The sequence below is a fragment of the Pagrus major genome, chromosome 24 (assembly GCF_040436345.1).
Source record: "Pagrus major chromosome 24, Pma_NU_1.0".
Lineage (NCBI taxonomy): Eukaryota > Metazoa > Chordata > Actinopteri > Spariformes > Sparidae > Pagrus > Pagrus major.
In genome coordinates this window covers 614637-633189 of record NC_133238.1, presented here as the reverse complement: position 1 = coordinate 633189, position 18553 = coordinate 614637, and the positions used below count along the sequence as shown (strand labels likewise).

At 39.4% G+C, this 18553-nt stretch overlaps 1 protein-coding gene across 2 annotated transcripts in view; it reads left to right on the top strand.

The window, feature by feature from the left end:
• Positions 1 to 243: 243 nt before the first annotated feature.
• The window catches only part of abat (4-aminobutyrate aminotransferase), a 115098-nt gene continuing 96788 nt past the window's right edge, over positions 244 to 18553 (top strand). For both annotated transcript variants that reach the window (XM_073495472.1, XM_073495471.1), the window contains exon 1: positions 244 to 314. The gene's annotated coding sequence lies outside the window, so the exon portion shown is untranslated. The remainder of the gene's footprint in view (positions 315 to 18553) is intronic.

Genomic DNA, 18553 nt, shown 5'->3' with positions numbered 1-18553 from the left:
CAAAGCAAGACATATTTCAATGATTAGACACTATGTTTTCTACTTCTTATAAAACAATTTATACTTTGTCAAAATGTTTGATCCAAAACGTCATGCCAATTAAGCCAATTGAATTGAATCGAATTGGAGAGAGAGAGAGAGAGAGAGAGAGAGAGAGAGAGAGAGAGAGAGAGAGAGAGAGAGAGAATAAGCCCCTCCTCATTTAGAGAACTAGGCCTGGCTGGCAAAGAGCTGGGCCGACTTCGTGTTGCCATCGAATTGTAATTCCGTGGTGCGGTGATCTACACGGAGATCCTGCCGTCGCTGGATCCTAGGTAAGCGTTGTCGAAGACCCTATCGCTATTACATGCCAATGAACAACCGGGTCTGCAGCGAGAGTTTCTTGCGTCAGACCGCGGTTATGTCGCATGACTCAAATAATTGACACTGACTCTCTTCGTCGGCGATTGTTTTTGCTGTTAAACTGTCAAAGCATCGGGCTGTGCGTCATTCTGTAGTGCCCATCCATCAGGAAAGCAGTTGACAAAGCATCTGCCTCGACCAAACAACATATTATTAATAAGTGCTAAACAGTCCGATAAAAATTCATAACCAGTCAGATCAAGTCAGAACCAGATTTTTCAGAGGACTAGAAACGCGAAAAACACTTGCACAAACATCCCTTTGAACAAGTTTAAAATTCCGTAATCATATTAATGCACACTCACTCTCTAATGCCTGATATTTTTTAGTTTGTGCTTAAATGAAATGTCTCAGTAAAATGTCTCTTTCTTATCATTGTTGCAATGGCAGAGGAGCAGACGGAACGTGTAGTTTATGACGTTGGATCCAATACCTTACACAATTTTTTATTTTTAAAATTTTTTTTATTACTGACTTCCTTTGCCTTTACACCATTGGTGGCTCCTGCCAAATCTCTTGTGGGGCAACTGTTGTGATGATGGCTAATATGATAATTATATGTTAATTGTCCTAATTCAGCGACTATTGTCATATTGCATTTTACAAGTTCACCCTCAAGACAGCTTTGGATGTAAAGGCAACCACTTATTGGAGCAGACTAAAGAGCGGCCTAATAATGTGCATTAAAAAAAATATATATATATAAATGCCTACTCACTTTACTAGAGTATTTCAGTTTTATACTACTTTATGCTTCTACTCAGCTACATCTCAGAGACATATTTTACTTTTTACTCCACTACATTTGTCTAAATGGTTTAGGTACTAGTTACTGTTTCGATTACATTTTTCCTCCTTTTCCTGTCCAGTGAAAACTGTGCATCTCCAGATTTGTTGATTTTGAACATTTCTGATAAACTGAAGGATGAAATGTTCTTTATGTGTTGAGGAAATCTCCTTAAACTAAATAAACTATTTAAAAAACCCTTGGATTCGCTGAAAAAATGTCACAAAGCTAAAAAAAAAAATAGCCTGTTTTCTGACTTTTTTACTGATACATATAGTTCTCACAGGACAGCCACGCCACAAACATAAGATGATTTTTTTATGATGCATTGGTGTTGATTAAACAAGCCAACAGTATATAAAGTTGTTAAAATAGGCTCAACCTTGTATCAACTATGTATCTTATCTATGCAGTAAAATAACTCATACACATTAATGCAGCAGTAATATTTATCCAGAAACATCAGATGTTGAAAATATAACAGTCGGACTGAACGCTATGGGCAAGTAGGTGCAGTACATATGTTAATACACAAAAACAGCAAATAGACAACATTTTGATGCTCTTATTTTTCATACATTTGTAACTTTGTAATTTGTAACTGAATAAGGGAAACATTATTGAAATAATAATAAAACACACAGAGCCTTTTGATTTTTTTCTCATCCACACACAAACTAGAGATGCACTTATTCATAATTTTCAGTCCAGATCCGATTGGATATCCGCTGATACCAATGCTTGAACCGATACAGAGCTAGTTTTTGTCATTATTATTATTATTATTATTATTATTATTAATAAACTAAACTTAAGTTCAGTTTTGAAACGAGAGCCAAGGTGTTGATTTTGGATATCTCTATATTGTTTTGACTGGTATATTGATACATATGTAGAAGGTAATATAGTTCGTAATGGCAGTGACCCTGTTATTCAAGTCTCCATCAAAGTTGTCTCAGTTAGTACATGCCAAGGACCCTTGAATGGGTCCATTATTGTAGCAAAACTATTTGGTAATGTGAGTGGAGAGTTGTATAACTGTATCTCAAGGCGTCTGTGCATATTCATGTCTGTAAATGTGTACGAGAATCTCTAAATGCGTACTTAGATTTGTGAATGTGTAAAGGAATCTATAAATGTGTATTCAGAGTGCGTGTGTGCATTTGAGATCTGCGAATGTTTAGACAAATCTGTAAATGAATGCATAGATCTGTGAGTGTTTACACAAGGCCAGTTGTTCCCATGAATTAGACACTGGCAGCCTGCCATGTCTAATTTCCCCCTCTATAGTCTCATATTGATCTGAAAAATATTTTTCACTTCACATAAAATGTACTCAATCTAGTAGCTCTAAATGTTGTTTTGCTTCGTTGCTTCAGCAAAGCATCTTTCACTCCCAATCGGTCAAGATGGAAAGCAATGGATTGATACTGACTACTGACTATAGCCTATAGGCTAGTGTTAATATTGTATAGCCAAAGCTGTGTGTTATTGTGAGGACTGGGTTAATCGCCAGGCAGCAATGTTCAGTGTTATATTTTATATTTTCCTAGAATTTCTCATTTATGTTTATGTTATTTATGATATAGTGTCTTAATTTTTCTCTTAGAGTGCACAAGATTGATGAAAATGTGAAAAAAACATGAAAATGTGAAAAACTTTCTTTCATGGGAGCATGCCCCCGGACCCCTCCTAAAGGGTCTGAGGTCAACCCACCATAGTCTCACAAAATCCTATGGGAAACATTGAAATCTGTACGCATTTACAGATGGTTGAAAAGTCTATGTAGCTTTGCTTGAAGAGCTGGAAATACAGACAAGTCACCAGTTCCAACTGTCAGTTGACTGTCTTTTTACACGTGACTTTTGCTACACTTCTGCCATGGCAGAGATCTGCAAATGGCTGTAACAATTTCTCTGTGTGCCTCTGCCTCAGTAGCAATTACAATTACAAGTATACAATTCCTACACACCACCAATATGTGCATTAAAACAAATTATGAAACAAAAAAACAAATCGGAATTGATGTAAGGCAATGGAGACTGGCAAAGTTGGGGTTTTTTTTGGCTTCACTTTATTGAAAATCTACAAATGTAAAGAACTACAAAAGTATGGCAGCATTAACATTTGATTTCACAGACAATACAACAAATGTAGGGTAAACAAATGTTAAATCTCATAATATAAGAATGACAATTGAATTGAAGTGCAATTATAGTGGAATATAATAGAAAAGAAACATAGAAGAAAAACTAAAATAAATAAACATACAAGGTGGTATATAATTTTACACCAGTTTTCTAATTCGATGGGGAAATTTTTCAGATTATCAGTAACAATTGTTGTGCCATTTTTTCTTTTATCAATTTTAAAGATTCAAGGTACAATTTTTAAATTCATTCAGAAAAAAACAATATTGTGGTATGATTTCAAAACTCGATTTTTTGTGTATGAAAAATTTAGCTAGATACAGAATCACATTAACACAGAATTAATCATTTTTGTTTTTTTAAGATGATAGTGATTGTAATATTGTCTTTAGAGGTAGAAGAGGAATTGACAAGACTTTTTGTGTTATCCATTTGTGAATATCAACCCAGATCATATTAATTACATTACATGAGAAAAATATATGGTCTGTAGTTTAAATATAATTTTTGCAAAATTAGTAAATATTATAATCAATATTAAATCGTAGCCTAAGCAATTCTTTGGAAGTATAAATGTCATTCATAATTTTGAAATGTGTTTCTTTTGTTTCTGTAGGTATAGGAAATTTTAGATACATACACTACCAGTCAAAAGTTTGGACACACCTTCTCATTCAATGGTTTATCTTTATTTTTATTATTTTCTACATTGTAGATCAATACTGAAGACATCAAAACTATAAAGGGACACATGGAATTATGCATTAAACAAAAAAGTGTTAAACCAGAATATGTTTTATATTTTATATTCTTCAAAGTAGCCACCTTTTGCTTTGATGACAGCTTTGCACACTTTTGGCATTCTCTCAATCAGATTCATGAGATAGACACCTGGAATGGTTTTCAATTAACAGATGTGCCTTGTCAAGAGTTAATTTGTGTAATTTCTTGCCTTCTTTATGTGTTTGAGACCATCAGTTGTGTTGTGCAGAGTTAAGGTACACAGTTCAATACAGGGAATAGCGCTATTTGACTACTGTTCTAATCCATATTATGGCAAGAACCACTCAGCTAAGTAAAGAGAAATGACAGTCCATGATTACTGTAGGTTCCTAATCGGCGAAGCCATGAGCTTGACGCTCTCCTCCCTCGTTGTCCACTTTTACGACATAAAAAACTCCACACGATTCCTTCGTTTCTTTTCACCGTTTACTCCGTGAAATAAGGCACAATACAATAGTCCAGCATTATGAAAATAAAAACAGGTAAGAGCCAAAGACAGAAAAAATGCGGAGTCTAAAGGTAAAGTGAAAGCAAAGAGCAAAGAGCAAAGAGGTCAAAAAACTGTGTGGCTCCACTCCATGACACTGACCTGACTGCCTGTTTTACGTCAACCACGCACCCACACTCATCTGCATTAAAGGTTACATGTGCGATTTTTAAACCAAAAAACATCCACACATTTTTAAGTAAAATGAATTAAGTACTAACTTATTAATATGAACTGTTCACCTGTAAATAACCTCTTCTTTACCATAATTAACAACAATCTTTTTTCACATATCAACTTAAATTATTATTTAAATACTTATCAACAAAAAATAGCATTTAGGCTCCTATATTACCGGCCCCTAATTGTTATCAATGTCCTTGAAACAATTACTCCAAAAGTGTTAACTTAAATTAAAGGAGCCTGAATAACATTACTTATCACTTAGTGAAAGAAGCTTGGTGTTCTTAGTCCCATTCAAGATGAGATCTTCATAACAGTCCATCAGTTATCCTCTGATTCTTGAAGAAGACATAGCTTTGTTACAGGGCGACAAAGCTCGTTGGTCTTGGTCTTCACTTTAACCTGACGAACGAAACCATTTCTATCAGGAAAAGTCTCCACTATTCTTCCAAGTGGCCAGGAGTTTCTGGGTGATGTATCGTCCACTATCAGCACCACGTCGCCGACACAGAAGTTTCTTCCAGGTGAAGACCATCGCTGACGTTCTTGGAGCTGTGTCAGATACTCTTTGCACCAGCGTTTCCAGAAGACATCCGCGAGGTATTGAATCTGTCTCCATCTGCGGTTGACGTACTGGTCATCTTCATGAAATACTCCTGGTGGTAACTCGGGCTTGACTTTGAGCAACAACAAGTGGTTGGGCGTGAGGGCCTCTAAATCGTTGAGGTCTGATGATGCCTTTGTGATGGGCCTGCTGTTTATGACCGCCTCAGCTTCACAAAGTAGGGTGTGGAGACCTTCTTCATCCAGCAGTTGCTCCTTGACCGTGATGTTCAGGATTTTTCTCACTGAACGAATTAACCGCTCCCAGCTGCCTCCGTGGTGAGAACCCGCTGGCGGATTGAAATGCCACTGAACACCTCTCTGTTGCAAATGTTTCTCGATCCTGTTGGTGTTCCATTCCTTGATTGATTTCCTCATCTCACTGTCAGCTGACCGAAAGTTGGTTCCATTATCTGAATACATCTCTCTGACTTGTCCTCTTCTTGCAAGAAATCTTCTGATTGCGTTGAAACAGGCATCAGTGTCGAGAGAAGAAGCAACTTCCAGATGCACTGCTCGTATAGCAAGACACGTGAAGATAACGCCATATCTCTTTACTTGGACTCGTCCTCTCTTCACTAGGAATGGACCGAAGTAATCTATGCCGACTCTTGTAAAAGGAGGGTCATCTGGCAAGACCCTGCATGTTGGTAGATCTGCCATGAGCTGCTTGCCAGCTGCTCCATGTAGCCTTTTACAGATGACACACTTGGACAGGAACCTTCTGATAGCTCCACTTGCTCCAGGGATCCAGAATCGTTGCCGTAGCTGAGCCAACATGTGATTCCTTCCGGCGTGAGCTGTAATGTCATGAATGTGTCTCAACACAAGCCTTGTGACGTGTGAATCCTTAGGCAAGATGACTTGCTGCTTGGAGTCATCAGGCATAGCCGCGCGACTCAACCTTCCGCCAACTCTCATAACTCCGTCTCGGAGCACTGGATTTAACTTAACGAGTGAGCTACTTTTCTTCACTCTTTGATGCTCCTTTAGCATAGCCAAGTCTTCTTTGAAGCTTTGTTTCTGACAGCATTTCACAATTTCTGTTTCTGCTTCAGTCAAGTCATCACAAGTCAGATACTTTCCCTTAATGGCTTTCTTGAACTCTGTCATCCGGCTTTCTCCGTCTACTGCTCGTAGCTCCTTTCTCTTTTCCTTTAGCTCTTTCAGCAAATCCTTAAGTTTCAGAAACCAGCCTACAGCGCGTTTCAACGCCGTCCAGGAAGAGTAGTGGTTCATCCACTGATCCATGAAATCCTCGAGTTCTTGTGCCTGAATGACATGCACTTGAGTCACTCGTTTGACCTCTGGGTCGTCGATATCCAGCATGCCTGGATCTGGATTTTTAGGCCACTGGTCTTGTGAGCTAAGCAAGAAACTTGGTCCTGAAAGCCAGCTCTCATTTTTCAAAAATGCTTCCACAGTCTGTCCTCTTGAGACAACGTCAGCGGGATTCAGAGTGGTGTTAATGTATCTCCACTGAGATGTCTGAGAGTGATCCAGGATTGCTGAAACCCTGTTAGCAACGAATGTCTTGAATCTGGTGCTCTCACTGTTCAAGTACTTTAGCACAGCCGTGCTATCGGTCCAAAAGATGGATTCGTGAAGCTCCAACTCAAGCTCTTTCCTCAGAAGCTTGTCCATTTTTATTGCGACTGTGGCCGCTGTCAGTTCCATTCTGGGAATAGTTGGTGACTTTAAGGGAGCGACCCTTGTCTTTGCCAGGATCAAGGTGGATTGAGCTTCACCCGTTGAAAAGCGCAGCAGTAAGTAGCTTGTGGTGCCGTAGGCATCTTCACTAGCGTCAGCAAAGTGATGAAGCTGCGCAAAGACTGGCGCACCAAACTGCTTCGACTTGACACATCTGTCAACTCCAAATTTCTCAATCTGTGGCAAACTTGAGATCCACTTATTCCAACCTTTGACCACAGTGTCTGGCAGGTCTTCGTCCCAGCTATACTTCTGCCGACATAAATCCTGCAGGATTCTTTTGGCGGGCAATATTACTGGAGCGAGAAAGCCCAGCGGATCAAAAATTGAGCTGACCAAGGAAAGCAGGCCTCTCCTAGTGTGTGGTCGATCTTTAAGATTGATCTTGAACCTGAACTGATCTGAATCGGCACACCACTGGATACCCAATGCTCTCTCCATGGGCAAGTTGTCCTCATCTAAGTCCAGATCTTGAAACCCTTGAGCCTTTTCCTCTTCTGGGATTGAATTAAGCAACTTCCTGCTGTTGCTTGACCACTTTGTCAGCCGGAATCCTCCCTTTGCCAACATGCTTCTCAACTCAGCACACAGTGTGATAGCTGTATCTTCATCGGAAGCCGACTTAAGACAGTCATCCACGTAAAAATTTTTCCTGATTGTTTTAGCCGTCTCTTGTCCAAACTTCTCTGCGAAATCTGTTGCACATTTCTGGAGCGCAAAGGTGGCGACACTTGGCGATGATGTTGCGCCGAAGATATGCACCAGCATCTTATGTTCGACGAGACCCTGCTCATAGTTGCCGCCAGGCCACCATAGAAATCTCAGAAGATCCGTGTCTTCATTACTCACTTTGACTTGGTGGAACATGGCCTCCACGTCTGCCATGACCGCCACAGCCTCCTGGCGGAACCTCATGAGGACCCCCACCAGCGAGCTTGTAAGGTCCGGACCCTGTAGGAGCTGCTGGTTCAATGATATTCCTTGGAAGCTTGCGCCGCAGTCGAACACAACGCGCAACTTCTGTTTGGTTGGATGTCTGACTCCATGGTGAGGCAAATACCACGTTCGCCCCTCAGTAGGTTCACACTCATCACCTACAAGCTTCACGGCGTAACCTTTCTTGAGCATGTCGTCCATGAACGCCACATATTCTCCATAGAACTTGCCGTCCTTTGAGAACCTCTTCTGTAAGTTCAGTGCACGTTGCTCCGCAGCTGCTCTGTTGTTCAGCATACACAAACATTTTTTCTTCACTGGAAGACAAACATTGTAATGACCGTCTTTAAGTACAGCAGACTGTGACACCATGCTGATAAACTGATGGTCCTCCTTAGACATCTCGATGTCTTCGTCTTGTCCAGCATCAGGAAAGTCCTGCTTGAATTGTAGCTGCCAAAGTTCTTCAAGCTTGGCTACTGAGATTCGGTTTGCAGTAATTCCTGTCAGTGTGTTTGCCTCCAATGTGTCATTTTCACCTCTGAGTGGTCCGTTCACTGTCCAGCCTAATATTGTCCTCACGGCGTATGGTCCATTGTCCACGCTGTTGACCACTTGTAGCGGTTCCATCGCCTTGGGAACATTTGCTCCAATGAGCAATCCAACTTCTGCTTGGATAGTGGGGATTTTCACCTCTTTTAGGTGGGGCCAACTGTCAATATCCTCTTGGCGGGGAATATTGTCCTTAGCTACAGGAATGTCCTTCTGTGAATACACCTCCGAAAGTTCAACAAACTGGTTGCTGTCCAAACTGCTGATCTCCAGACCAGCCACAATGCGTGTGTTCACGACTGATTCATGTCCCATAGTTCGCAATGAGATGTTTACATTGCGTCCATTCATGTTCAGTTGGTTTATCAGTGACTCTGTAGCGAAAGTAGCCGAGCTACCAGGATCCAAAAACGCGTAGGTTGTCACTGTCTTGGTTCCTTTTTGTGCCTTGACACACACTGGAACGATGGAAAGAACGCAATCGTCTTTACCGGCCCCTGAGACTCCAAAGGTTTCAGCCATTTGTACAAGGGCACTTGAAACAGATTGCTGATCACAACAGTCTTTTCCTGTGTCTTCTCTTGTGTCTTTGTTAGTAATGTGCAATGATGTGGGATGCGGTCTGGAGCATTCTTCACATTGAAGCTTCTGTTTGCAGCTGCTACTCATATGACCGTGCTTTAAACATGCGAAACACAGACCTTTGCTCCTCAAGAAACCAATCTTGTCTTTATGTTGCTTGCTCTTGAATTTCTTGCAAACTGTGAGACTGTGTTGCTCTCCATTACAATAAACACAAGGTTTGCTGAAACCATCGACTGAGACAGGTTGTGTTTTTGCTGCTGTCTGTTTTTCATTTTCCGTCTTGGGGGGCACAACAACTGTTGTGAACACTTTCCTTGATTTGAGTGTCTCTGCATATTGTGGTTTCGGTTTCTGTTTTACAGGCTCTTTTGTGTTTATTGTGTTTTCTTTTATGTTTCCATAGAGTGGATGCAGAAGATACTTAACTTGCTTATTCACGAAGTCAACAAAGTCCTCGAACTTGACTCTTTTCTTTGTTCTTTCTTGCAGGTCGCAAGCGGACTTCCTCCAGGATTCCTTGAGCTTGTATGGAAGTTTATTTGCCAGTGCTTTTATATTAGCTGTATTGTCCAAGTCTTCCATGTAGCTAATATCTGTCATTGTGTTAGAGCAGCCTGTTAGGAATAGTGCAAAGGATTGAAGGGATGCACCATCTTCTGGCTTGATTGTGGGCCAGTCCAAAGCTTCCTTTATGTACGCTTCCGCTATCTTGAAGTCGTCACCAAAGAACTCTTTCAACATTTGTTTTGCTTTAGCATATCCTGCTGAAGATTCCATGTGGATGCAGCTCTTAACCAACTCATGTGGTTGTCCACTTGTGTACTGTAGCAAAAATTGAAGACGATCACGATTGTCACTTGTGCGGCCTTCAATTCCATGTTCAATGGCTCTAATAAAGGAATTGTATTCCAGTGGGTCTCCTTTAAATGTTGGGATGGTGAGATCAGGAAGTAGTGAAGCTTTGTGACTTCTCACAAGATACTCTGTGACGTTGGCTTGCTGAGAGATGGCTTGGCAAAGCCCATCGAGCACCGGTCCCTGTGGCTCTCTAATTTCAGTCTTTGGCGCAGGCGTAGCCAATTGATCAGTTGCTGCTGGAGTATTTTGTTTAACCCTGGGCGCTGGTAAGGTGGGTCTTGATGGTGGTCGAAGGGTGGGTTTTGTGTCTGTTTGACCGTTATCATCAGTTTTACCTGTGCTACCATCTTCTTGTGTGTTCTCATATTTTTGTAAGACCTCCATTTTAGCGTCAGACTCAGCTAGTGCAGTTTGCATTGCATGCATTTCTTTTCTAGCTTTTATTGAAGCTTCAATCCTTTTTTGTTGGGCTTCAAACTCTGCTTCTTCCTGTTCTATGGCCAGTTTCTCCTGTAAAGCTGCAGCTTTTGCTCTTAATAATGCTTGTTCCATTTCAGCCTTTAATCTGACTGAAGACGCTGATGAACGTGAGTTTCCACTCCGTGATGTAGCTTTACTTTGACCGCTAGTGCTCACTTTTGTTGATGTAGACCTACTGTCTGCAGGTGCAACCTGTCTGTCACACTCTTCAGCCTGCTCAACACGCTTCAAAACCTCTTTCATCCAATCCTCACATTTCCAGAAAAAGTCATCCATTGATTTATTCTTTGGATCAAACCAGTTCCTTTGATCTCCTGCAAATTCCTCCTCGTTCATTAATTTCTGAAGGCCAGAATTAAGCTCCAAAAATTCCTGATGCAAGCCACTGAAGTCAACACGGAGCTTATTTTTTACAGTGTCAACATTTGCATCGTCTTCCATTAATTGTTCAATGTGATTTTTTAAGCTAGTTATCTGGGAGAGCTTGTACCTGCGTGCCTGGATCTGTCTGGATGTGTGTTCTTCTATGGCCTTCTCAGTCATCTTTACTGTCCGCTTTCACTGTCTTGTTCATCCATAACAAGGTATTATGTCCACTTTTAATCAATAAAGAAGTCGAAGCACCGTAGAGTCTCACTTCGTTATTCAGCCGAACAACGATCCTTTTTTTTTTTTTACTCACATGCGTCGGCGAGTAGACTCGCATCAATTAACGATCCGACGCCAGGCTGGTGAGCTCCCTCTCGCAGCTTGTGATTATTTCTTTTCCAAAAGTCTCCGTGACATTTCCTTCTTTTGTCCTCCGTGTTTGTCAGGCAGTTCCACGTTCCATAAATCCACGAAGAGCGAGTTTTTTGACTAATGTAGGTTCCTAATCGGCGAAGCCATGAGCTTGACGCTCTCCTCCCTCGTTGTCCACTTTTACGACATAAAAAACTCCACACGATTCCTTCGTTTCTTTTCACCGTTTACTCCGTGAAATAAGGCACAATACAATAGTCCAGCATTATGAAAATAAAAACAGGTAAGAGCCAAAGACAGAAAAAATGCGGAGTCTAAAGGTAAAGTGAAAGCAAAGAGCAAAGAGGTCAAAAAACTGTGTGGCTCCACTCCATGACACTGACCTGACTGCCTGTTTTACGTCAACCACGCACCCACACTCATCTGCATTAAAGGTTACATGTGCGATTTTTAAACCAAAAAACATCCACACATTTTTAAGTAAAATGAATTAAGTACTAACTTATTAATATGAACTGTTCACCTGTAAATAACCTCTTCTTTACCATAATTAACAACAATCTTTTTTCACATATCAACTTAAATTATTATTTAAATACTTATCAACAAAAAATAGCATTTAGGCTTCTATAATTACTTTAAGACATGAAGGTCAGTCGATCTAGAAAATATCAAGAACCTTGAATGTATCCTCAAGTGCAGTCACGAAAACCATCAAACACATGATGAAACTGGCTCTCATGAGTACCACCCCAGGAAAGGAAGACCAAGAGTTATCTCTGCTGCAGAGGATAAGTTCATTAGAGTTACCAGACTCAGAAACCACAAATTAACAGCACCTCAGATTAGAGCCCACATAAATGCTTCACAGAGTTCAAGTAGCAGACACATCTCAACATCAACTGTTCAGAGGAGACTGTGTGAATCAGGCCTTCATAGTCGAATTGCTGCAAAGACGCCACTACTGAGGAAGAACAACAACAAGAAGAGAAGTGCTTGGGCCAAGAAACACAAGGAATGGACATTAGACCAGTGAAAATCCATACTTGGCTCCAAGTACCATGTCTTTGTGAGACGCAGAAAAGGTGAGCGGATGGTTTCTACATGTGTGGTTCCCACCGTGAAGCGTGGAGGAGGAGGTGTGATGGTGTGGGGGTGCTTTGCTGATGACATTGTTGCTGATTTATTAAAAATTCAAGGCACACTTAACCAGCATGGCTACCACAGCATTCTGCAGCGACATGCCATCCCATCTGGTTTGCGCTTAGTGGGACCATCATTTGTTTTTCAACAGGACAATGACCCCAAACACACCTCCAGGCTTTGTAATGGCTATCTGACCAAGTAGGAGAGTGATGGAGAGCTGCGTCAGATGACCTGGCCTCCACAATCACCCAACCTAAACCCAATTGAGATGGTTTGGGATAAGTTGGACTGCAGAGTGAAGGCAAAGCAGCCAACAAGTGCTCAGTACCTTTGGGAACTCCTTTAAGACTGTTGGAAAACCATTCCAGGTGACTACCTCATGAAGCTGATTGAGAGAATGCCAAGAGAGAGCAAAGCTGTCATCAAAGCAAAAGGTGTCTACTTCGAAGAATATAAAATATAAAACATATTCTGGTTTGTTTAACACTTTTTTGTTTACTGCATTATTCCATATGTGTCCCTTCATAGCAGTGTTGTTTTGATGTCTTCAGTATTGATCTACAGTCTAGACAATAATAAAAATAAAGAAAAAACATTGAATGAGAAGGTGTGTTCAAACTTTTGACTGGTAGTTTGTTTGTTTTTATTGTTGTTGTTTTTTTGTTTCTTTTTATCAAATTTGTGTAAAATGTTGTTTTTGTTTTGTCTTCCAGGGAATACATTTTCCTAATTAAATATTTTTTTGAATTTCTTGTATAGGATTTAAAATGCCTTGAATTGAAAGTGGAGCCAGTTGTGGTTGTACAAGTTGGTGTACCTCTCTATTTTTTTTTTTTTTTTTCAGAAACACAAATTCATAGGGTAGTGTTTTTCATAGTTTTACAAAATCTGATTTCAAGGGGATGGAGCTGTGTTTGGTGCAGAATTGTTCATAATCTAATAAATTACCACTGTCAGTTAAAGACCATTTTTCTCAAACCAACCTTCAAAAAATAAAGATATTGTTCCTGTACAATATATCTATTTTAGTACAGTACAGTTATGCACATATAACATTTCCAAAATAAAAATACATTTGTTTATGGAACTCAGATAATGAAACAGTTTTACTGTATAAATGATTTAGAATACAGTACCGAAAAGAGTTGCTGTGTTTCATTCAAGATTTCAGCCAATTTGTTTTTAAAGTTCCATTAATACAATCAAAATCAATAATTTTGAGGCCTTAATCTTTTGTTTCTTTAACCATATTACTTTTTTCATATAATGTGCCCTATATCTCATATTGGAATATAGATTAATGTGGTTAATTGATTTCATCATGTAGGAGATACACTAATAATAAATGTAATTTATTAATCACTGGCGATTAATAAAACACTCGTTAATGGGGCACCACCTCCGTTGTTTTATCTATTTGAATAATCCGGAGGTAATTAATCAAATTCGACTGGACAAGGTTAACTTGTATCAATTCTAATCAATTTCAGATCAATTTATTCAATCTCATAAATGAATTAGTGAATTCTACACAGATCCATCGGTTCTCCACATTAAAAAGAAACCTGCACATACAACAAAATACGGTTAAATATGTTTATTTACTATAAAATGGAATAAATAAAATGGCGATTTATATGAACAACAAAGTTAACAGACAATGTGGAGACTATAATGATCAAATAAATGGGGTTACGTGAAGCTATACGATGGTGAAGTCGTGATTCGGGTGAGGTAATTAATCAAATATTACGAGAGTAATTTTTAATATTAACGAGACCCTAATCGAACTTCTCTTAAGCTAAAATTAAGAACCAGGAGCTAAAAATGACACCAACCATCTCATGTGTGCAACCAGTAGTGTGCGGGTTAGCTTTGTCCTACTTTGTTTGGAGAGTGGAGGTCCGCAAATTTGGGTCTCTTCTCCGGTATTTGTAGCTCGGTCCGATGTCCGGTGGGTGACAACCTCGTTCCGATGTCGGATTAAGAGCGCAGTTCGTCCAGCACTCAGCTGATGGCAATCTTGGCTCAATGCCCAGCGGGATGGTAGCTACCGCTAGCGAGCGTGGGGGCAGAGCTGGTCTTAGCTTGGCACAAAGTCTTTCTGTCGTTGCAACCCGTTTGCATGGATTGTTGAGGCAGCCAGTTACTGCAAGTCTTTATCACTGATGATTGTCTTAATAAAGATGTTCTTCTTCGTTGCAGAGTGGTGGTTCTTTAAGCTCTGATTCGTGAATTAATTCAATTACTTGAATAAAATAACTAAAGGATGACCGCTAGCCGGGCAAATCTTCCGTGGTTACTTAAGATGAGATTACTTAAACTGAATTCACTTCCACTGAATAAGGTCGTGATACTTAATGATATATTTAAAAGAATTAAAAATGAAAGCACTTAGAGAATGTGCATCAATAGACTACCGCAGATTATAAAATGAAAAAAGATCAACACGTGGTTGATTCTGCGGAGATCGCTGTCTTGGAGCATGTCGCAAAGTAAAGAGTAAAGTAAAGTGTTTAAAAATTAATAGAAAAATATAAGAGCATTACAAGAATAAGAAAGTTTCAAAAGAAGAGAGCAAGAGTAAGAGAATGAGCGCGAGTGGTGTCTGCCTTTTTGTTGTCCTGTCTGGTAGGCGGAACCAAAGGGCGGCTGACAGCATTCACGCTTTAAATAATATTATAAGCCTAAACTCGTGGACTTAATTAAACTAAACTATCGTTTTTAATGTTTCAAGATCGTGTTTCACCTTTTACACAATTTCACCATAGCAAAATAGGTGGACTTCGTCTAACAATGAATTAACATGACATGATTAAAATCACTGAACATTTAAAAGGAATTAAACTGGATCAAAAGTAAAAACACACTTGAATATACCGTAGAACTGGTAGAATTGATCACTTATACATATTCCTACTAGTTCTATCTTAATACTTGTTAAAAACAAAACATATCAGAGACATTTACTGGTGATAACAATAAACATATTAAACAGAATATTTCTTAAACAGCTCGTCCAACTGTACCAGGACTCACCAGCAGGAGGCGCTGTGGCTCCACCGAACACAGGCACATTAAACACAAAAATTGGTTTCTCAGCAAAACTTCATCTTAGAAATACCTGAGAAAAGTCATTTATATGACCTTCTTTCATTGTTTCCAAATATGTTAACATTGAAAAGTTTAAATCCTGGTTTAATGGTTAATTAGAACTGGTCTAAAATTTGGAAGAATACAGAGGCCATTTGAGTGCAATGTCCCACAGATAGTGAGACCAGATGTGTCGTAAATAACAAAAGACAGGGTGAGAGCATAAAACAACAAGTCAGAAGGTGTCTGGTGTCCTTCTCACTCTAAAAAGTGTTTGTAGATTGGAAGTCATAGAGGCAGAGAGGGTGAGAGAGAGAGATATCAGACGTCATTACCTAATTTGCAATTGCAAAGGCATTTTGATATTACACATCCTTGTCACAAAATAGTTCCTGTCCCTCCTGAGGTGGAGAGAATAGGTGACTCCATACTGGACTCAGAGTGACCTGTGAGAGAAGAATTTGTCTGTTTTGGAGGGGGAAGAAAGTCCAAATGGGAATAAAGGTCGTAAATTAATTAAAAGGGTCTTCATCTGAAGGCTTTATGGTTAGAGAAAACACTGTCCTGGCAGAGTGCCAGGTGATAAGGTGGCAGACTGGAAGGCGCCTTCTTTCTGTGAATAGTCTTCTTGCAGATGGAAAGAGTTAACAAGAATAAACAGGGCCTCAATGCAATGCAGAGGCGATGGACATGTGTTCCTACAATCAATTTATTTGGGATGGCAATAGAGTAGGATACACCTTGATAAGCTTTCCATCTTTGTTAGATAAATTCGACCCAGAGCTGATACAGTTGTGGTCAAAGGTTTACATACGCTTGTGAAGAGCATGTATATCATAGCAGTCTTGAGTTCCAATGATTTCTACAACTCTCATTTTTTTGTGATGGAATGAATGGAACACATACCACTTTGTCACAAAAAAACATTCATGAAGTTTGGTTCAATAATTAACTATTATAGAAAATATACATACAGCAACTTGAACTATCAGTTTAGGTGATTATAGAAATTTTCTTTGTAGCATGGCCTTTTAACTTCTTTTGAGTAATTATGATTGATAATGGCTGATGACCTTCTAGGAACCTTTTTAATAGGGCTTGTTTGATACACCTATTAGACTGGCTACAAACACTACATTGGGAAAATCTCAGGAGCTCAGCATGTATCTGAAAGAGCACATTGATTGAGCACATATTGATTTGAACAAGTCAGGAAAATCACTTGAAGCCATTTCAAAGCAGTTACAGGTCCCTGCATCAACTGTGCAAACAATTGTTTTATAAGTATAAAGTGCATTGCACAGTTGTGTCACTGCCACAATCAAGAAGAAAAAGCAAAAGATCACCTGCTGCTGAGAGAAAAGGATGGTCAAGAGTCAACCAAAAACCACCCAAAAGCAAGTCTGCAATAAATTAGAAGCTGCTGGAGCATTGCCATGGGCTGAGAGGCCGCCATGCAAGAAAGAAGCCCCTGCTCCAGCTGGCGCACCTTAAAGCTCCACAGGAGTTTGCTGCTGATCACATGGACAAAGAAAAAAACTTTCTGGAGAAAAACTTTGTGGTCAGATGAAACAAAAATTGAATTGTTTGGAGGTGAGAAAGTGATGCCTTTAACCCTAAGAACACCATAGCAACTGTTAAGTATGGTGTTTGTAGTATTACGCTGTTGGGCTGTTTTGCTGCCAGTAAACCCCAACTTGAACATGTGGACTGTGCTGGAGAAACAAGTCTTTGCCAGTAACCTAACAAATTTGGGAGGACTGTCAAAGTTAACGTGATAATAACGCGTAAATGCAAATTAAAAAAAGTTCAGGAAGCGATGCAGCAGTAATGTTGTGGATGGCAGCCAGAAAGAAAGAGAAAGAAAAGAGTATTTTGAACGGCAAGTTCAGCTTCAAAGCCCTGCCAGATGTTGTTGATGAAGTTATTTGCATTTACTGTTGATGTGAATTGGGTTACCACCGGAGTACGTCGAGTCCCAAATACCACTTGCTGGCCAAGCACACAGCTGATGCCTCCTCCCCCTCGCCAAAGGCAGACCATGCTGTATAGTTTGCGACGGAGACGCCTGGACAACTCTACATACAACAAACTTTCAACAGTGATAGCTAAATGGGTGGCTACAGCTTGCAGGCCGATTAACATTGTTTAGTTAACCTTTATAAGTATAAAGTTGGATGCTACATTGTGTAAGTATTACTATGGAATGCTACATTCAGGTCAATATACCCATCTGTTGTTGCTTGTTGGGCTTGAGTTTGCCTTATTGTGCTATCAGGATATTTTTTGATTATGCAGTACCTTTTGACGTTATTCTGCAAAATATTGTGGACAGTATTTGTCATTGCTTTGGATTGTTGCAATAATGATAAACATACATCTGCATAAAGCAAGTACTGTATATTTATCTACTCCCATGTTGATAAGAGTATTAAAAACTTGAAAAACATCACTTCAGTATTTTATTTGATTGACAGCCCTAAAATTTAGTTTAGAGTGGTTAAAAATTCAGCATCTAATTGAGGTGAAAATGGCCAAGGGACATTTAACCAAATATTAAAATTACTGTATGTACATTTTTGATTTGGTCACATTTTTTGAAGACCTATAATAAATTAATTATTGAACCAAATTTTAAGATTTTTATTTTTATGACAAGTAGTATGTCTTCCACTCATTCCATCACAGAAAATGGAGAGTTGTAGAAATCACCGGAACTCAAGTCTGCCACATTTTCTTTACAAGTTTATGTAAACTTTTGACCACGAGTGTACATCTCTTTGCTTTACGTATGTTTTCTACATTCAATGATTGACTTAGTTTTTAGCCCTTTATAAGATAAATTCCCAGGTATTTGATTTCTGACTTGTCAGGGATATTACCTTTTACTGGTGTGTCAAGTATAGCAAATTGTTCACATTTACTTCAGTATAATGTTATTTCAAAAGCCTTTAAGATTTATCTTCAATAATTATTAGAATTTGATGCCTTTTTTATTCTTGAAGTGCTGTGACTCAAATAAGCTTTGTCTCCCCAATGCTGAGACAAAAATGAACT